Here is an 8,694-nt window from a genome sequence, read left to right on the forward strand (position 1 = left end):
TTTTTAAATGTTTGAATTTTCCACTTCAGAAGCAGACCTGTACTGTCCTGTCTCACCTCTACTACCTGTTGTTTATTAGAATAGAACATCTTTATTTGTCATTATGCAATGCATAACAAAATGTAAGTGCATTACTCAGTGCAGGAGTCAAACATGTGTACTATGTACAATGAGTAGCACATACACCATTTCATGGCTTACTTCATGTGATCATTTAAAGCTGTGATGGTCTTTGCATGAAAACAGTTTTCAGTCAGTTTGTATGTGTTCTCATTGTTGTGTATCGCCTGCCTGAGGGGAACAGTTGGAATCACTATGGCCGGGGTGGGAGGGTCCTTGATGATGGTCTGCGCTCTTTTGAGGCAGTGGGAATTCATACATGAAGTCAAGTTAACTTGCAGGGATGAAATGAAATACTACTATTCTTCTACTCTTTCTCTGATTGGTCTAACCAAACCAATGAGTGCAGCAACAAGAGGCAGAACAGGGCGGGTCTTTGTGCTGCTCGTCCCTGACTGGCTGTTTAAAGCAGAGATGGTTTATCGTGTGTGGGGAGAGCTGTCGAATACACAAGTCTGAAGGTTCACCACAGTGTGCCAGACAAAACCAGGAACGTGAAGATGTGAAATCATACACGACCAGTTGTCTTTGAATATACACCAACATGGTGCACACTATAATGTCTGTTGGACAGCTGACACATACGGAGTTTGGTCTTGATGTGTGGCGTGCTGGCAGCTGCTGTCCATGGTCCTGAACTTCAAATAAACATGACGGGTTGGCCTCCGTCACCAGTCTACGGTTATCTGTGCACTAAAGAGTGAGTGCATCAGCCGTGTGGACAAACACATTTATGATTGTCTTGTTTTGTTACTCGACGCTCAAGTATGAACATGGCCACATATCATCAGCCGCTGTCTGTGTCCTTCCCATTTCTGCGTATGTCAGGCTCTCTCTCATTAGCTGAGTTTACAGTCGCTTTTTACCCGTAACAAACTGCACAGTGGGTCTCAGACTTAGGACTGGGTGTCATCCAAGTTTGTGCTGCTCGAAAAGCAGCCCCGCTTTTAAACACACCCTCACTGCTCATTGTATTATTCCCACCTTATTAATCAGACTAAGACTAAGTTTCTAAAGTTCGTTGAATTAGCTGTTGTAATATTGACTGACCTTTAACCACCCACCCATGTGTCTTTCTGTCCACAGTGAGTCTGTCGTCACTCCGTGTCAGACGTCCTGGATCAGCAGCTGGTCCCTGTTGGTCCGAGCGGATGCCCTCTCCCTGCAGAGCACGGCTTTGTTTGCGCTGTGGGATGAGGTAGTAGGTTGTATAGTTTTAGGGTCACACCCGCACTGGGAGATAACTATTCAACCTACTGTCTTTCTCAAAGTGCCAGACACACGTCAGTGTGTCCTCTGAAGGCTTCCCTGGATCAACATGTTTGACTCTAGCTGCTCGCACAGTGTGAGGTAGTAGATTGTATAGTTGGAGGGTAGTGATTTTGCCCTGTTTTGGAGATAACTATACAATCTATTGCCTTCCCTGAAGAGTGTCATTGCTTCACATGTATTTATGATTACTGTATTCATACATGGTTGCTTCAAAGAGAGCTCTATAAACTTATTCTCACCAGACATTGTAGTGTGTTCTTTAGTTTCTGGAGTTGATCCTGAGCTGCAATGATTGTGGAGCTAATACAATGTTTGACAGCCATAAAGCAGGAGGTCTCTTTTTAGATTTCTCCATAGCAAATGAATAGGCGTGTCACAAAATCAACTTTATACTCCAAGTTATTTTTCTGTTTCGACTAACGAAATCAAAATGATCACGGTGCTTTTGCAGGTGAGCTGTTGTCCTCTGTACTCTTCTGCCATCTACTCACCTTATTTAAATGACACCATATGTACCATGATTATATCACATTTAATAACATAAATAAGTTATCTTTTTAAAGATAAGATATGCACGAGTTTGAATGTGTTGTCAGGGAATTTAAGGTAAACTGAACTGCTCATCTAAAACAAGACAATGCAAATCTTTTGAACAGTGCCTGTGTTCTTAAATTATCACTGTACCTACAACTTCTCCACTTTATTTGCCAATTCCTCACATTTTAATATTTTTCTATTAAATTTTTACTGCTTATTTGTTATTGTTGTTTGTCTTGATCACTCTGTGTGCAGCTGCCTTTCTTGGCCAGGTCACCTTGTGAAAGAGGTCTTCATCTTAATGCATTTTTTATCTGGTTAAATAAAGGTTATTATAATAAAAGAGTTCATATTCTAACAATAGCATATTTGTCTCCTAAAAAGAAGTTCACGTTCACTCTATGATATAAATTCACGGTGAAAATAGTGTCTGCCTTTGTTTTGTCCGTGTGATCATAAACTTCTCTTGTATTTTTTTTATTTCTAATAAAATGTAGAATTTGGGAAACGTTGTGGACTGTTAATCAGCATGGCGTGCACACACAAACATTAAATGCACCAATTAGCCATAATGTGACCGCCTGCCTAATGTTGTGTAGGCCCTGACTCATTGAGGCATGGACTCCACCACACCTGTGAAGGTGTGCTGTGGCGTCTGTCATTGTCTGTCTGATACACAACAAACTGCAGTGCACTATGTGTTCTGACATCTTTCTATCCAAACCAGCATGAACTCATTTAGCAATTTGAGCTACGGTAACATGTCTGGTGGATCAGACCACGTGGACCAGCCTTTACTCCCCATGTGTATCATTGAGCCACTTTAGTCAGCTGCTAACCACTGCAGACAGGAACACCCCACAGGAGCTGCAGACACTCTGACTCAGTTGTCTAGCCTTCACAATTTGGCCCTTGTCAAAGTCGTTTAACCTCTAACCTTCATGAAGGTATTGGACTGCATTAGTTTCAGCCATGTGGACCTAGTAAACTGGCAAAGTGTGTTTTTAGCATGTCATGGAGGTGGTCATTTAAAATGATACTGGTGGGTAGTATATTGTGTCACAATAAATGCTATTCTAAAGTACACAGTGAGAACAGGTGGGTTGTAATTCTGGTGCTTCAATAGTAGAGCATAAGAAGAGCATTAAGAGCATTCAAGTTCATTCATTTCCAGGTGATTCCACCTGCTGGTCAGCACAGCAGGTCAGGAGGCAGGAATGAATTAGTGTTAACTCAGGTTTAAACAGAGCTGTATGATGTAAATGATGTAAACCCAGAGACGCTGTTGGGTTATTACAGGCTCGGGTGAGGTATGTGACAGATTGTTCAGGGAGCATCTGCCACTCGTTCGGTGCCTGCTGGGATACCGCTTGACAACTGTACAGCAAGTAGTGTGCATAAATCATAGGACATCTTAGATGTTTCCCTGATTTGTCCAGATTTCTTAAGATCTTCTTGCTGGTTGGTTTTGGACCTGTTCAAACTAAATAAAAGGTTCGCTGCAGAATAACAAACCTACCTTGCGTCCCACTTCATTGTTATGTAAATTCATGAGCGTCCTGGCATTCTGCTTGATCTCCCGTGCATCCACAAACACCTTAGAGAAAACCAGGCCTAGTGGACGTCGCAGAACAAGCCGCCCCCACTTCCAGCCCCCTCCTGGTTGTAGAAAACCTGTTTCTCCTTGTCCCAGCCGCCGCCGCTCAGGCTCTCCCTGGGTGCAGGCCGCGTGACTGCATGGGCGACCCCAGCAGCGATGATAGCGTAGGTGAATGCAGCCTCCTTACTGCCTGTGATAAAGAGAAGACATTTTTAATCACAATTGCCGGCAACAGGATTCACTATTTCAGACACTGTCAAGCCTCCTTACATACCTGGCATAGCTGCCTCAAACCAAATCATAAAATCCATGAGTCAAGCCAAGTCCAATTCATTAATCAAGCTCTCTTACAGCAGATAAACTTCTGGATGAACTGGATCTTGCAGAAAATATAATGGAGCTAATTCTCGGGAAGTAGCTTGGCTTCATGTTGAGTTACAATCAAAGAACCGCACGGATTGTGATCATCTTTAAATCTAAAAGCACAGCTACACATGTTGGCCGATTAACAGTGAATCTGTTGAGTACATTTGGTAAAGATGCTTTCAGTGGGAGGATCCATCCTGTGGAGGTGAAGCTGAGAGGGCATGCAGAGCCTCCCTCCCTGGATGGATTTCCACTCCCATAATCTGAGTGCTTCAGATCAACTGCCTCTTTTAATTAAAATGGAGACATTTCCTGTTGGGACCACACGTGGAACGCATCCAAAGATGATCAGAAGTACATGAAGAGCACTCCAATAAAGTCATCATCTTCAACAATTACACATCCATACAAGGATTTTAGATCATTCTCTGTCACACAGTGGATAAAATTCTGTGCTGTCATACTCACATTCACTTTCATTGAAAAGACAATTTCAAAGTGCAAAGTAGATCAGACTGGAGCCATCTGGCCATCGAACATGTAAAGATATTAATCCGGCTCTCTGATCAGCCGGTAAAGAAGCAGCCTGTACCCACAGAGAGTTTCTTCAAGTAGCCAGCTTAGTGGGTGGGGAGGATACTTGATCCTAATGCCAAAAAATACTGTACATTGCTGCATCACTGCCAAAAAACAATCCTGAATTGATGTGTTCTGTCAGTTATCCGTGTTCCAGTCTGCTGAAACAAAACAATGGATTCAGACAGACTCTGTGAAAGGGCAGCGTGGACCCTGGACCGCTCGAGACGACCTGCCGGCTCCTGGAACTCTGCCTGATTGTATAAATCTGGGGTAAAACCTGGATTCCTAATCCTGAAAGCTTTGATATGCATAAAAAAAGTGTAGCTCTTGGCCTGAAGCAGTGGTCTAGAAAATCAGTCGACATAAAACGTCTCCTCTTGCCAAAGCTGCAGGACCTGGAGTAAATTTGTAAACCTGGAAGAAAGTACTTGTCTGAACTTGAAGCTTTTTTTTTGGGGGGGGGGGGGGGCGGGGGGGTCAACAGGACGTAGCGAGAATAGGTGGTGTAGGTCTGCAACAGGAGGTGGAGGGGATGCAGAGAATCACAGTGTGTGTTCGCTGTAAAAGATGGCAATGTGGTCACCTCAACCGTTCCGATCACAGATGACTTCATGAGGACAGGAAGCGTTATCACTGTTTCTACTGACACATCAAACAGGAGATCTCACAGCTTTAACTGTGGGTTAGGAGACTCGTCCAGACTGCACTCTATTTGTTGCAGCTAATACTACAAACACCTCGGGCAGTATGATATAATATAAGGCCGTCAGGTACAATGCAGCAATCAGCATGAATTAAGGCTCAAACGAGATGTGAGCTGTAATCTTTAAAGACACTTGCTGTGAGAATGACACTGAGCTCTGCATCTGTCTCGGATGACACGTGGAACACCAGTGTGTGGATTGACTCTTTCCACAGTCCTGTCTCTGGAGCAAGCATCGCCCTCGAGCCTTATTCCACACACAGGACCAAATCTGTGGCTTATGTTCCCACCATGGCAGATGCACAGAGTCTGAGCTTCCGACTCTTGTCAGTGTCAGAGGTCGAGCACCTCGGAGGAATTCCTTTTTTTGGGGCTATTTCTGGAACCATTATAGCAATTGAAAACTTTTTCACGACTTCCTAAACGCTTGCTCAGACAGTGCAAACTGAAAGACAACATACAACTGAGATACATGAAGAAAGCATGCTGTTGTAGACCTGTGCGCAAGCAACACACAATTATCAGGCCGCCAGTGTGCTCTTAGGCAGCAATTTAAAAATGGAAAGTTATTTCTCAGTAATAACTATTTTATTAGTTAGAAAATACTTCTTGTGAGCACTGTAAATATGAAAATACAAGGCAGCTGACATGTTGCAACAACGTCTTCATGGCTCTTTGGAGGAAGAACTCGTGGTGAAGAGGAATCTGTGTGAAAAAGCATCTAGAAGCTTTCTAACCTGCAAAAACAGAAACAATATTCTGTAGTGCCGTTCCGATTCACACTCAGCTGCCCTGCCTGCACAGACCTCTATAGCAATAAGTGTCATGTGAGAATAAGTGCAATAAAATGACTTTGAACCCATCACAGAACTCGCTGGACATAAAAAGACATTACATTCAGTCAGTGAGGATGTACAGGTCTTCCTTGGTGCAACATACCCACTCTGAGCTCTTTCCCGAAGACCGTCCTCTCTCCCAGGGCAGAGCAGTTCCAGCGTCCGTGTTGAACTGAAACTGACACTCAATGATCCCCATCTGAAACCTTCTCACTATCGATCGCATCCGGTCGGCTCTGACAGTAGTCCTCTGACGCGGTGCCAAACCGGGGATTTTATTGCAGATGATGCTCGCTCCCAGAGCCACCCCCGATGCAGACCCCTGCGGTGAAGGTGAGAGGTTTAAAATGTGGCGTTTGTCGTCTGGGGCTCTGCAGGTGTTTGAATAACATGAGGATAGACTGTGTGTGATGGCTGCCTGCGTCTGGTGATATTATAATTACGTGATGTGAGGTTAACCAGACCTTCACCTCATTAATCATAAATCTCACATTTTCTTAAGCCAATTATTTTAATCTTTATTTTTTTTTAATCTTGTGTGGAAACACGCAGCCCCTGCAGGACATCCCCCAAAACTCACCCGATTTTCAAATAGACAACTCCAAGGCACAGGAAAAAATGGAAAATCCAGCGCCGTGCCTTCCTACTCATGGTGCTCCGCCCAGCCGGTGTGTTACACGCTCTGCTGTTGCAACAGCAGCCTTTTTGTGCGCGGAGTCCCGGGGGGGTCCAGGTGTTCCGGGCTGCAGACGGGAAGAAAAGCTCCTCGGGACAAACCAAAGTTTGTGGAAATCAACTCGTCCTGGTTTCATTTGGTTGCTGTCCGGCGCTGTGAGCCTGTGCTGGGAGCATTGGGGCTGTTGTTTCAGGTAAAGCAGCTCGGCTCCTCACTGATCAGGCTGAGTGTGTGTGTGTTTGTGTGTAGTGTGTGTGTGTGTGGTGTCTATGTGTGTGTGTGTGTGTCCCTGTGTGTGTCTACCTTTTTCTATCAGGCGTGTTTTGCAGAGGATCTGCCTCTGAGCCGCTCACACACTCTCAGCCTGCCGTACACGCTCAGCTCATCTGTCCTTCTCTATCTGACACACACACACACACACACCCACACACACACACACACACACACACACACACACACCGCTGCTGCACCAGATCTGGGTACAGTTATGACCAGGAGCGTCTTGGATGTTCAGCTCTTCACACACCACCACACATACTGTCCCCGGGCTCTGGATCGTCCTCCTCATGTCTGATAGACGAGCAGCTACCGGCACGGTTTTATTCAGGTTCCAGCAATAAACGCCCCTCCCACCGATCCACTGTTCCTGACAAGTTTTGACCCCCCTCCACACACACCACACACCACACACACACCACACCACACACACACACACACACACACCACACACCACCACACACACAGTGTGAATGAACTGAACTACTGTATTAATTGAATTTTTTGCTTGAGTGTTTCCACTTTATGCTACTTCATACTTACTCCATACTCCACATTGTAAAATATTATTAAATATGTTGTACTGTAAAAAAAAAAAAAAAAAAAAAAAAAAAAAAAAAAAAAAACTGGCAGCTGTGATTGCCAGGATTATTTTACCGTAATAAACTAACAACACACTGTATAATTTTTCCTAATTTTACTGTAAAGGATAATACTGTTGTTTTGTCATATAACTGACATGAACATACCATATTAATGCTGTATAATAATACTTTTGCCATGAAATATTACAGTGTTTTCCTGTTCATAAAACAGTCTCCAAATACAAAATTCTTTCTTTGCATAAATCCCCTCAAAATGTTTCCATGAAATATGACTGTGTTTTACTGTAACAATAAAACATATTTCATCTTCGTCATATTCTTTGACGAAAATGAAGACATTTTTTTACAGTGTGCACAGGTACACCTATAAATGAGTTGATGGTGGGAGGTGCTGTAGGTAATGCATCATTACTTATCCAGTAATTCTTTCATATTTGATCATTTTAATGCTCTTCATATATCACATGAGATTTTTCTCCTGACTCGCTGACTTCATGGTGGTCTTCCGTGCAGGAAGAACCATGCTTTTAGTTCACGGGCTGCAGCTCCACCTGCTGACACAACTGTGCAACTACTACCATCATGTTCAAAAGGTCAAGGCCAGAAAATGAACCTGTTTGAGTGTGCCGGCACAGACCCAGGTGGAACACATGTGCCTGAACAGAACAGACCTTTGTCTGGACCAAGTACACGCGAGATTTACTGAGGAGAGCTGAGCTCTGATCTATACTGGAACCAGCGCCGGTCCTGGCCACATTTGCGCCCTGGGCGAACCCACCCCCCCCCCCCCCCCACACCCCCCCCCCCCCCCCCCCCCCCGGGCGACTCATGCGTGCGCCCCCCTCGGTCTGTCCGACGCCCCCCTCTGCCTTCTAACACCCCGCTCCCGGGGCGCCCGCTCCGCTAACTTAGTGAGCGGTATCGAAATTACCGAGGTTTTTAGCTTTTTCGGGCGTTCGTGCGCCCCCCACGGAGAATGCGCCCTGGGCGGCCGCCCACATTGCCCATAGCTAGGACCGGCCCTGACTGGAACACCTGTGTCAGTGTGAGGAATCCACTGCTACAACACTTCACCTTTGAAAGAAAGAACTACCAAAGCCTTTATTTGTAATATTTCATGCTTC

At 44.7% G+C, this 8,694-nt stretch overlaps 1 pseudogene; it reads right to left on the minus strand.

Moving 5' to 3' along the window:
* Positions 1–3,255: 3,255 nt before the first annotated feature.
* On the minus strand, positions 3,256–6,664 carry LOC113744882 (protein Wnt-7a-like; annotated as a pseudogene).
* Positions 6,665–8,694: the final 2,030 nt, after the last annotated feature.

This window comes from Larimichthys crocea, unplaced genomic scaffold (assembly GCF_000972845.2).
Source record: "Larimichthys crocea isolate SSNF unplaced genomic scaffold, L_crocea_2.0 scaffold269, whole genome shotgun sequence".
NCBI lineage: Eukaryota > Metazoa > Chordata > Actinopteri > Sciaenidae > Larimichthys > Larimichthys crocea.